Source organism: Pteropus alecto, unplaced genomic scaffold (assembly GCF_000325575.1).
Source record: "Pteropus alecto unplaced genomic scaffold, ASM32557v1 scaffold8, whole genome shotgun sequence".
Classification (NCBI taxonomy): Eukaryota; Metazoa; Chordata; class Mammalia; order Chiroptera; family Pteropodidae; genus Pteropus; species Pteropus alecto.
The window spans coordinates 7,348,976-7,362,154 of NW_006494609.1; positions in this window are offsets into that span (position 1 = coordinate 7,348,976).

Below are 13,179 nucleotides of genomic sequence, written 5' to 3' on the forward strand. Positions count from 1 at the left end.
ATAGCCATTGATAAATTAAGGAATGAGTGAAAAAGATTCAGAATGAAGTAAAAAAAAAAAAGAAAGAAAGAAGAGATAGTGATAAGATAGAGAGGAAAGGAAGAGGGAAGAAAAGAGATGAGTCTGGAACAAAGATCAAACAAAATTAAGACAAACCACAAGACCCCAAACAGAAGATGAAGATGAAAGTCTGAGGATCTCAATAGGACCCTTTAGAAAAACAACAAAATGACAACAGGCATAATTGCATAAAATACACCAGAAATCTCAAGTGGCTATAACAATGTCTAACATGCCAGACAGGATGTAAAAACACACAAGTCTAACCATTTGGGGATGTGCTACATTTACCTTGGGTATAGTTTAGACAAAGAAGAGAAGTAATTCACCTTACCAGAGAAGATGTTTGGAATTCTTTCTTTCAAGGTAAATAAAATACAAAAGAAAACAAGAAAGAGCGAAAGAAAGAACAGAAAGGAAGGGTTAAAGGGAAGAAGAAAGACTAACTTTATTATATTTACATTGACTACCGAGACCTGGATATATTCCACAATATACAGTTCTGCTCTGAAGGGATTGCAAAAATAAAGGTAAAAACTAAGCACACTGAAGCATGCTTTTCTCTACTATAGAAATTTATATGAAAATTAACAAGAAATATAGCCTATTTCATGCATGTTTGTTCTGGAAGAAAGGATCACCATTCTTATTAGGATTTTAATATAATGAAGCAACTCTTCATTTCAAGATCTCGGAAGACTAAAATGCAGGGATTTCCCCCAGTAGAATACAGAAAGATGGTGAACAGGATGACATAAGCTTTCAAACTGTGCTAACAGTATACAGAAGAATAGTAAGGGAGAGATTAGAGGATCACATCTCTGAGAACTTGGTAATGTGTTTAAAAGACGGTTCTTAAGGCCATGATGAAAGAAAATATTTAGAATAGCACAAAGGCTGTCAGATACACCCAGAAGGTTGTCAATCGCCACAGTGACACTTACCTCTCTATGCCTAGGCTTGACCCAACTAAAAGTAGACTAGACTGATTGTCTGACATGGGATACCGAAAAAGACCATCTCACATTCAAGATTTCTATTGTCCAGTACCATTTCTACAACCAACTAGTTGTGACCTTGGGCAACTTATATAACCTCTCTCGGATTCTGTTTTCTCATCTGTAGGAGGCAGGAATTAATTTTGAAGATCAGAGAAATTGCTTCTAATTCAGAAAGCAATTCTACAGGGGCCTCTATTAAGAACTGGAATAGTAACTACTGCAAGGAAAAACGTGAAACAGCAAACAGGACAAGTTCCAATGAAAAAGTCGATTGCTTCAAAGATGGACAATTTCAACATAAAAATCTCTTAATGGTAGTCCTTTGCAAAAGTGGCTCATGAAATTCAGAAATATTTAAACTATTATGAGATAAATATTACGGCCATAATTTCAAGTGCCTGTGAATTTTAAGTTTTTTTTTCCAGTTTTAAGAATTATCCTCCAACCCGTGGAATAGCTTGTCCTCAACCTTAATTTACAACGATGATATATTGTCTTAGGATAGAATTTCTTCTTATAACAATAATATGATTTACCTTAGTTTGAACTGTTCCCACACAGATTATGATGTTGATCTTGAGTTATAGGTAGAGATATGAGATGGAGCCCATCAGCTCCAATCAACTGCATAGTTGAAGAGCAACACGATTAAGAAGAATACGCTCCTGGATGGATATTGTTTTTGTTTTCCCAGCATCCCTTCATAGGAGAATCATTTATCCCTCACGACATGAGTTCTGGAATGGCTGCAATGGCAGGACCCTGCTCCCTTTTCCTTCACATAGATACTTTTTCTCCTGGGAATTTGAACCTTGATCAGAAACACACAGTCACATAAGCAAATTATAAAGGAATAATCCAACAGACGTGCCTTGGAAGGAATATATATATATATTTTTCCAGCTCTTCCTTGATTCTGTGAGCTACTCTGTACCTAAGCTAACCCGAGTCAGTTTCAGTTGCTTACAACCAAAGAATCCTGATGCCAAAATACAGCAGTGCAAGTGTTCCTAATCAAGTTTCTTGAAGGGAAACGTCAGGATAACACATTCCTTAATCTTTCGCTAAAAGAAAGAAAAGAGTAGCTAAGCTCTAGAATAACAGAAACGAACTGACTTATTTTACTAATGAGAAAACTGAATTCCGAAGAGAAGAGACTGATCTGAGATCATACAATTATAATTGATGGACCTGGATTTAAAACACCTGATGCTTACATGTGACACTTTTCTCCAAACACCAACAGTTTTAATCAATAATCCACAAATAAGTAATTATCTCATAATGGAATGCAGGCTCTATTTCTAAAGAAAAAAAAAAGATTACTAAAAGTAATCGTTTTGTTTTTAAAGTTTTTAAATGTTTTAATAGGAAATATATTCATACAGCTCAAAAAAAACATTAAAACATACGCAGCGAGAGGTCTTTCTCGTACCTCTGCCTCACGACCCTTCTTCATCCTCAGATAACCACATTGATTCACTTCTTACATATGCAAACACAAAAATATTTTTTTCATTTCCTACACAAAAGGCAGCATAATCTACCAACTTTGGTGTATCTTGCTTTTTTTAAGCAGCAAGATATAGATTTTTCAGATCATTACATTATTTTTATTTTCACAGGTGTATAATAATCCATTCTATGACAATACTATAATTTATTTAACCTTCCTCCAACTGACATTTAGATTGTTTCCAGTCTTTTGTTCAAATAATGTCTTCGTAAGTAATCAGTTGGTAGCTAAGCCATATTTGGGGGGAATAAGTTTCCAGAAAGGTGTTTGCTGGGTCAAAAGGGATGTGTGCATTTGAAAATGTGATATATATTGAAAAGTTGCCCTTCATAGGAGTTCATGTAGGTTTGTATGATACACTCAGGAATCATAATATCTGTTTCCCTACCATTTCTCTAACAGTGCATTACCAAAGAATCATTGTCCATTTCAGCTATTTGAGGGAAAATAAATCAAAATAGTTAATTTTTTTTAGTACTGAAAGAATATTTTATATCAGTTTCACTTGTAGGTTTTCTACCTTGAACATGCAACAAAAAACATAACAGACAGCTCTAATCTATGGTTTTAAAGAGTCACACACACTCAAAGTTTTCTTCTGAAATTATTTTTGTCGCATGAGAATCCTTTCTTTCCATCAGCCATTGCTGTAATTCTTTAAGCCAGTGAATTGCCAAGGATCCAGGCTCCAAATGATTTTAATCACAACTCCACCTACCTGGAAACCAGACTTCTGGTGACTCCAGCCATCCAACTTGAAAGTGGCACAGGCTTCCAGTAAACAGCCGTTGCAAAACCAGGCTACTTTAATCTTTGCAGATACATCCTCAGGGCAAAGTGAGGGCCTGAGATTCTGGGTAAAAATGATTTAGTTCACTTTGCAAGCTCACTTGTCTGAGCTCCCAATTCGAGGCAATCCAGATCTTCTCCTACTTCTCTGAAAATTCACCAGTAACACCAGCAACCAGGGGGATCTTGTTAAAGCCTGCTACAGATCAGCTGTGTGACCTTAAGGAACTCTCCAGCCTCTTTTTCCTTCTGCCTTCTGATATAGAAAATGAGGGGATTGAACAGGGCCCTTTTGTTGTAAAATTCTCTTTCACAGACCCTTTCTTGGCCTCGACCCATCCTTCCACTCTTCGAATGTTGTAATCTCTACATTCTAGTCTCAACTCTTCTCCCTACATTCTTTCTCTCTGAGAGTTCACACCTCCTTACAGCTTTGACTATCAGCTCCAGGCAAATGAAAGTCAGTATTACAGATCTTATCTCTCTCTCTCTGTTGGCAGATTGCATAGAGTCAAGAATGCTGAGAGAAACTCTGTAGCCACCCTACCACCTCTTAACCATACAATAACCAAGTGAGAAGAGACTTACTCTTAATGATTGGAGGATGCCTGTAGAACGGGGAGGCTAGTGTTCTTATTCTCTGTTTAGATGGTTGCCTAGGTAGCTGACTTATTGGTCTATATTATGCTTCCTTAAATAAAAGAATTGGTGAGAGAGGTGAAAGTAGGTGGCAGAGGAGCTCCTGGAAACCTACTTTATGGCGTGGCAAGGATGCCAAGTTTCTCCTGGGGCATCTAACTGGGCTGTAACTATTCTTGGAGGTATTTACCTTGGCTAGAGCTTTTCTTGCCAATACCCCAGGCAAGGGGGCCCAGGATTAAGAACCTATACTATGTAATATTGGGGGTGGGAGCTGAGTGGGCAAGGTAGAATCAGTGTGGGAACTCCTAAAATGGGTCTAATATCATATGGAGAGTCCTAGTCCCAGGCTATTTTCAAAGAACTTATACATATGACATACTATAGAATCAGCATTTGGAGACCCATTATACAAATAGCACAGCAGGCCAGTTTGTATTGTCCAGAGAAGCAAAGACAAGCTACAGAAAGAGAAATACAACCTGGACAATTGAATCAAGAACCATCTGCCATTCCTCTATTCTTTTCCCTAACCATTCCTCTACAGCAGAGGTCATAGGCCTTAGAAAGAGAATAGGAAAACCAAATCATGGTCCCAATTCCCACCCTACATATACTCACAAAAGGCACACATTGTTTGGTACAGGAGTGGGAGAGAAATGAGTGAAAACCACCACTCTTTCTCTTCTGTCCCTTTGAGCCCAGAATCAAGATTTTGATCAAGAAGGGAAAGATTTGAGGTAGAGTTGAGATTCGAGTTTTAAACTGGACAGTCTTTTAACACCTAAAAGCGACTGGGAAGTTATAAATCTAGCTAAGATGTGGTAAAGGTATTTGCTACCAGGAAAGAAAGGAGGAGTGAAGATAGGACAGCTGCGGAAAGTGTTTACACAAAAATAATCCCTGTCTCATGTTTGAGCTGACCTAGTGGAAACTGTTCAATAAACTGCAGTTGTCAAATCAGGCTCTTCCACTTGCAGCTGTTGACCTTTGGCAAGTTACTTAACTTACCTTTGCCTTATCTACGAAATCGATTCATGAGATAGACATCTAAAACATTAGAATAATCTCTGAACACGTAATTGTTCAATTCATACTAGCTATCATGTGACTAGTTTACATGTGTCATATTCATCTTAAAATCAATGTACCTAAGGATAAGTGGTGATGACATTATTGTGGAACATGAATTCAAATGTATTCAAAGGTATGGAGTGTGAAAAAGGGGAGGTCAAGAAAGTAAAGAACTTGAGAGTATATGACTTATCTTATACATTCCAATCCAAATTTTAAAAACAATCTATACTGGCCAAACAAAACTATTCTGCAGATAAATTCTGCCTTGGAGATCGCAATCTCGAAAATAATTTAAAAATCTCATTCAGTTTTAACATTCTATGGTTACTAAACTAGTCTGTTTTTTGTCTTCCTCATTTTGGCCAGTGGTGCCAGGATTCAACCTGGACTGGACCACTTAGTCAGCTTTGATGCCTTTTCCTTATTGCCTCTTTATCCTGTCAGTCATCACATACCATTCATGCTCCCATTCAACAAATTGTTAGCCTCTTCTCCAACATAACTTCTGAATACTCCTTGTCTTTGCCTACTTCCACGCCTGTATTAGTGAGCTATTGCTACAAACCTAGGATCTTACAAGAATAGTGTGTATTTTTCTTGCTCACTGTTTTGGGGGTTAGCAAGGGCAGATTTGCTTCATTCTGTAACTGGCTGGGTTCCAAGCTTTGGGTCAGGAACAAATTGACATCATACATTTTTCACCCTCCTTGGACCAGCAGCTATTTAGGGGCAAGTTCTTTTTTTTTTTTTTAAAAAAAAAAAAAAGTTTTTTAATTAAATTTATTGGAGTAACATTGTTTAATATTATATAAATTTCGAGTGACCTTATAATACCACATCTATATACTCTATCATGTACTCACCACCCAAAGCCTAGTCTCCTTCCCTCACCATGTATTTGGGGACAAGTTTTTTTATGGTAAATGGCAAAAGTATAAGGGGGTGAAAAGAAAATCACAATGTCTCTTGTGGTCTTAGCCTAAAACTGACACTCTGTGACTTCTGCCCACATTCCATTGGCCAGAGCAAACCACACAGCCAATCTCAACATCAGTGAGGCTGAAAAATATACTCCATTCACTCTAGCGAAAGGTATTGCAAAATCATATGGCAAAGGGTATAGAATTATATGGCAAAACATATAATTCTAACAAAAAGAGGTCATGGATAATTGTGAACAATGAATGAATGAATAAATGAAAGCCCATTCTCGGTCACAATTATTCAGGTCTCTCTCACACCCAGATTATTCTTAACCTCCCCCCTTCCCTATGCCAAGACACCACAAGGATAGAGACATGTGGAGCAGACCTGGACCCAACCACAGCCTGGAGCCAACGCCAGCTCAGGTGACCTGCATCCTGACACAGAGCTACTTGGCTAAGCCAGCCTAAATCAGCAGACCTACAAGTGTAAAAATAAATGTTTGCTGTTATAAGACACCGAGTTTTAGGGTGGTTTATTAGGCAGCATTTATATGGCACTAGCTGATTAATATAATGCATTTTCTCATATTTTTTTTCCTATGTCCTTGACATGACTTCCACACTTTTTCAATCTCCTTAAATCCTTATTTAAGAAGATATTTCAGATTGACTCAAATCTTCTTTTGGTATCTTCATCTCATCTCCAAAAATATCCTTAGAGGCTCTGCTACTTACTTTAAAAACAGTTGCTCTGTGTATTTTTGAGAACTTTTTAAGTATTCATCTTTCAGCAAAGATTTTTGAACACCTACTATGTGAATAATGACAGAAGCTGGGGATACAATGGGGAAACGGGATCCATCTTCAAGGACTTTATAGTCTAATAGGAACAAAACAGTAACAATTAAAAAGGACTACGAATGTTCTAATTTTCAAAATAATAGTCTTAGATGCTCAATTAAATTTCAAGCTAGGGCAAAGAGTTAAGGGCAAAGATTGTTTTATTCTTTCTTGATTCCCTATGGTACCAAACAAGAGCTTTTCTAGAGTAAGTATTCAATAAACAGTTGATTGCTTTGTTGTTAAATGGCCACTGCCTTTGTGTTATGTCTAGCAACTGAGTCTTTAGTTCCCAATGAAACATTTGCTGATTGGCTATCATGTGCCAGGCATTGTGCAAGGCCCAGGTGGCCCTGGCTGTCAAGGCATAGTTTGTATGAGATTGGCTTGTAAACACATTATTATGATAGCCCTTAAGATACACAAGAGCACAACTGGAGCAAAGAAGGGTGACCAACTTCATTTGAGGAAGTAACTTTATCATTATAATTGCATCTTGAAAGTATAGAAGTTTTTCAGGCAGGAGGAAACAGGAAAGGCTACTCTAGGTCATAAGAACATCATGTACAAAAGTACAGAGGCATGAAAAAGCAGTTGGGTTTGGAGATTAGCAAAGCATTAAGTTTGGATAGAATTTAGGTTGGGTGGAAGCTGGGTGATGAGAGATGAAGCCACAGCTGAACTGAGAAGAGCGTTGTATGCCAAAGTAGTGAACTGAGATATTATTCTATAGAGATCAAAGAACAAATAGAACATTTTGAGAATGGAAGAATTGTGACTGGATGCTTTTATTTATTTTGGGGTGACCACCTCATAACAATGTGGAGACTTGAATAAATAAGGAGAACTCAATTATAGAAACACAAGTTAGGAAACAGTTCCAGGCCCAAAATGATAAAGTCCTAACTAGGCTAGAGGGTGAATTGGAGAGAATTCGGCAATATTGCTGTCAGTAGATGAGAAATATAGAGGAGTAGGAGGTAAACCAAGTCTGCACTGTGTCAAAGTTGGGAGCCCATGGGAATAGTGATTTTAGAGGTTATGAGCAGAAAGTTCATTCTTTAGTAATATAAAAAAATGGCATGCCTGTGTACACTACTTGTGTTATATAAACTAGAAACTACTTTCACATCTTCTCATTAAAAACAAAGCCAAGTGCACAGCTAAATCTTCGTGCATCATGTAGGTGACTGAGAAAACTTGAGAACCACTATTTTAAATAACCCAAGTACTACCAGCATTGCTTCATTTTTCATTTGAATGTCTTTAATGATTCATTTATTCCTGCTTGAATAAGTGCGTTTTACTTTGTATATTGTGGCTGTGGCAGATGCTGCTAGATGTTCTCCAGTATCTCTTCCCACTTTCTTTTAGTAATTAAACCCACCCCTCCACCCTCTGACCCTCCTCCTCTACCCAGTAGGAACATGGCCTCGCAGCTACAGACTACATTTCCCAGCATTCCTTGAAGCTAAATAAGTTCATGTGCTAAAGTTCAAGACAATGGGGGACGAGTGGAATTGATATCATTTCTGGGTCATCTCCTTAAAGACAGTTTCCCTGGACTCTCTCTTATATCCTCTTCTACGGACTGTAGCACAGAAGTGATGGAGACCCAGCTTTGGTAACACTGAGCATGACCTCAGGGAATAGCAATGCAGCAGAAAGGAAGAAACCTGTGTCCTTTAATGACCCAGAGTCATCGATCTACTGTGCCACCTGGACCAGCAGGAAGGTAATGTGAGAAGTATACGTCTATCTATGTAAGCAACTATATTTGTTTTTTTTGTTTTGTTTTGTTGTTGTCATCATAACACCTTAAACTCCACCCCATGGAATGCCAGGTTTCACCTTGTTTTTCAAGAAAAAAGAATTGTTTCAATTGTGAAAATTGCCTTTAGGACTTTTTGGAACAAACAGATTTTTAATTATAAAAGTCTAATGTGTCAGGCTGAACTTTCTGAATACTCATTATCACACGAAGATTATTACTAAGGGCTTTTCCATTGCTCCTGATTTAGTAACAGTATTTAGAGTTTTAATGGAGAATACTTAATAGTCACCTTGGTTGGTTTTGATTATGATTATACTGTTGTTTGTAATGAAGTAGGAGTTTTCCACTTATTTTACTAACTGCCAGTGAGCTCTGGTTGAGTACACTAAAGACCTTTCAGTTTGCCCTATCTCTGTTATTAGATTTAACCATAAATTAAATTTTTTAAAAAACAAGGATCTGAAAAGAGAATGTCTAAAATAAGTGGTTTGCCAAGTTTTAACCTTGAAATAATAGTGTCAATTTGTATACCGTAATTACTTCCATTAAAAAAATTTTTTTTCGACTAAAGGGCAGTATTGAAAACATAATTTTATTATATTGCCACTCTTTTGGCAATTGGGATGAAATATGATTCAAGATCCTAGTTTTGCACGTCTCAGTAATAGTGTGTCTTGCAGCCATCAGTATTTTTATTACTAGTGTAATGAATAGCTATGAGATGGTTTCGTTGTCAAAAAAAGTCAATCAAAAAGATAAGTAACATAAAAGAATTAGGGCACAGGCTGATGGTGGGATATAGCATAATATAGGCAGAACATATAAAAGTTATCTTACATGGCCATTTATACAATTTAACTCAATCACACATAGCACCATCTCTTATTAGTTGACTTGGAAAATTACTGCACTGCTGATCTTTCGGTCACTATCAATAATTCCCAGCTTCAGAGAAGCTAAATCAGCTTCTTCCTCTCTCCTTCCCAGTAACCAGTGGCAGCTGTTATAGTGGAAAGAACTCTTGGCTATGAATCAGGAAACTTCATTGCTAGCTCTGGCTTTCCACTTACGAAGTGTGAATTTGGGCAGGTCATCTAACCTCTGTACAGGGTGATTATGAAGTTCAGAATAAGATCATCTATGAGAAGTATTTTGGAAAATAAAAAGCTTTATACAAATATACAATAGTATGTGTGTGTGTGTGTGTGTGTGTGTGTGTGTGTATGTGTTACATAAACTTAAACTAACGTTAAAAACATAAAGCCACCTAATACATGTATTTGTTCATATATACATAAGAACACATATACACACACAATTTGCTAAATTAAAAATTTTACTATTTAGGGTTTATGTCCTGGCTGCTTCTAAAATGAATCAAGGCAGTTAGAGATCAACACACAATGCAAAGGTGCAATGAGAAGCTTTAAAACAAAACAAAGTCAGTAGAGTTGACATTTAAGAAGTATTTTTAGTGGAGCCCTCCTGCTTGTTATTGATGGCGGAAAGCAAAACAGATAAGGAGATTGTGCAGTAATAATAACGTATTCCTAATATGTTATTGAACACTCCCCTCCAAATAAAAGTTAGAATCTTGACAATGACCTACATCTAATCATATAGTTTCACCCATACTCCACTCCTCCGCCTGCCCCTCCCTGGGTGATAACGTTAACAGGGCAGATCAGCCAGAGTTTTCAGGAGTATCATCTGGGAGATGTCAAGTTCCCACAGTGGGACATAAGGCACACGTTAGGCTTGCACCCTAAAGTCAGCAGGATTGTTATTGTAACATCTTTTGAACTTTTTTCTTAATGATCACTTTTAATCATGAGATTAAGGAACAAGACAACAATCATGAGAATAACTAATCTTTCCTTTACCTAATCCCATACCACTTAATTGTTACTGAGACCCCAATAATCTTCTCTCCTAAAATAATTTTAAGTGAGCTACATTTCTTTATATATACATGTAAATAAATTAGAAATTAATTTTATTGTGAGGTGCAGGGTAATGCAAGCAGCTTTGATCATCTGTGCAGACAATACCATTGTGTTTTAAAACCATCCATCGATTCCCTTTGATCTTTATTTTAAAACAAGGGAAGTAAAGCATTGCATTTTTGGTCCTCAACATGAACAAATATTAGACTGTATTTTTATTGCACAGATTTGTATTGATGGTCACCTATCTCAAACTGAAACTAACAGAATAATCACTAGATTAACACTGGAATTAGCAAAGAACGGAATTTGAAATTCTCTCCCTCTCTTCAGCTTTAAAAGAAAAAAACATGTAAAATGAGTTAGAAGTCTCTGCACAGATGGCATTGAAACGAAGAGTGAATGCTAACCATTGCATCCCACTGCCATACTTTGTTCTGCTGCTATGGTTGCCTGTATCTCTTAACCAAAGCATCACTCCAGGAGCATCTCCAGGCATTAAAATATGATCACAACTGCGACATAGGTCTTCAGAAGTTGGGATTTCTTCTCTAGACTAATATTTCTATTTTCACAAGAAAATAGTTCCTAGAGAAAATTTTGCAGCAATGTATTCAAAGTTTGACACCTTAGAGCCATAATTTTGCCTGTCTTCCAAAGGAGACTTCTAAAAGCCGAGACTCATTTAGTGTCACAGTGCACTTGCCAAGTAGGCTGCAGATAGCACAGGCCCTGTTTTACAAATGGAAGCCTGATTGTCATCCCGGCCTCTCCCAAGCAGAGAGAATCAGAGGAGGCAGTGACAGCCGCATATTCCACTCATTTCTTGAATGTGCATTTGTGAGCTCACGCATCAGGGGCAGACTCCTTAAGCAGGTGCAGAGTAAATAAGTAAAATACATCGGGAACCCTGGTCCTTGTAACTGGAATTTAACCAGTCTCGCAGAGCAACTGCAAAATGTATGCAAGTAAGCATAGTCCAGTTGAGCCCAGACTCACCTGACCCCTCTTGTCCTCTTAGAGTTGTAAATACCTGCCCAGACTGGCAGAAGTCAGCTAGAACAGAGACTGTGGAGAGTGAGGGAGAAGTCCCAAACCCTTAGTCTTTATATGCCCCCACTCCCCTCTGTTCAAACATCCTCTTCACTCCGATTGGCTTCTGGTTTCTTCACTGCCCTTGCCTTGAGTGTAGTGTTCTGCACTCAGCTGCACTCAGGGGTAATGTCTTCAACTTTGCCAATGCATCCACGTAGGTTCTGGGCATGTATGTGTATTTCCAGTGATCCAGAGTGACAGCCAATGAGAGGCAGCTTCTTGTAACTCCTTTTCCTGGAGACTTGGCTCTCCCTTGAATGGCTTGTCTTGGCTCCTCTAAAAGGCCAAGGGAGGTTATCTGTTCTCTTCACCTGTAGGTTATAAACCATAATGTGGTTCTGTTTTAGAAGGATGGTCTGCATGACTGGCAGATCACTGCCAGGAAGAAAACTCAGGTTCCATATTTGAACCCCTACCTCATCCTGCAAATCAAGCACCCCCCCAAAGGTTATGATCCCATTATTGCCTTTCTCTTTGTCATCTTCCTACCGAGATTAACAATATCCAATATTCTTTCTTAATCTGATTTTTTCCTGTTTTCTTCTTTATAAAGTTTCTTCTGATATAGTTGAAGCTATAAGTTGTCTTTCTGGAAAAAAAAAATTGTTCCTAGTTTCCCACTCCATATTATAGAATGAACACATGTGACTTTCAAGGAGGAGTAACAATGGAGCATTTTGTTTACCATTTTATCTTCATTTCTTGATTGCACCAATGAATATTCAGGTCAAATTCTGTCATAATAGGACAAAGGAGTTGTTTACAAATTCTCCTCTTGAGGTGAAATTTTATTATTAAGTGAGAACAAAAGAGCGGCTTAGGAATCTTTCAGCTACGTGGAGACTTTGCTATTACAACAGCATTTGCTGAAATGGCGATTGCCAATGCACCACTGTTGACCATTTCTGATCACCAGAATGTGACAGCACGCTTACCTACAGGCAATTGAACTTCACAGCCTTGGTCTACACAGAGACAGCAAAAACATCTTTTTAAAATCATGTTTAATTGCATTTAACTGTTTTCTACCAAATAGATAAATACCGGCTTTCCTCAAGATCTTTGTTTCAGTGAAATTTAATTAGTAATGATATTTAACATTTTCAACAAATAATTTACAGCATACTAAATGTAAGCTCTTGAAATCTTGAAACTAACAAATTCCTCCTTCCCAGTTTCTTGGGATGGAGATGTACTGAATGTTCTCAGAATTTTCTAACATCGAGTTATTTTTGATTCAGAACATTTCCACTGGTTGCCCTTGAGTAGACATGCCGTGTTATCACATTACCTTCGGAATCTCTTTAGACTGTGACCCACATTCTCAGCAAGGCAACTAGATATGAACACCTCCATTAACCTTTTTTTTTTTTAAATGACATCTCCCTTGAGTAACTGGTCACCTTGTAAGGTCTCAATCCATTGAGTTGAGTACATGTGATACATATTCCGATGAACCGTAGGAATTTTTTTTCTCCATTTAGAAGTGCCAAGAACTTTATTAATATTTGATTTG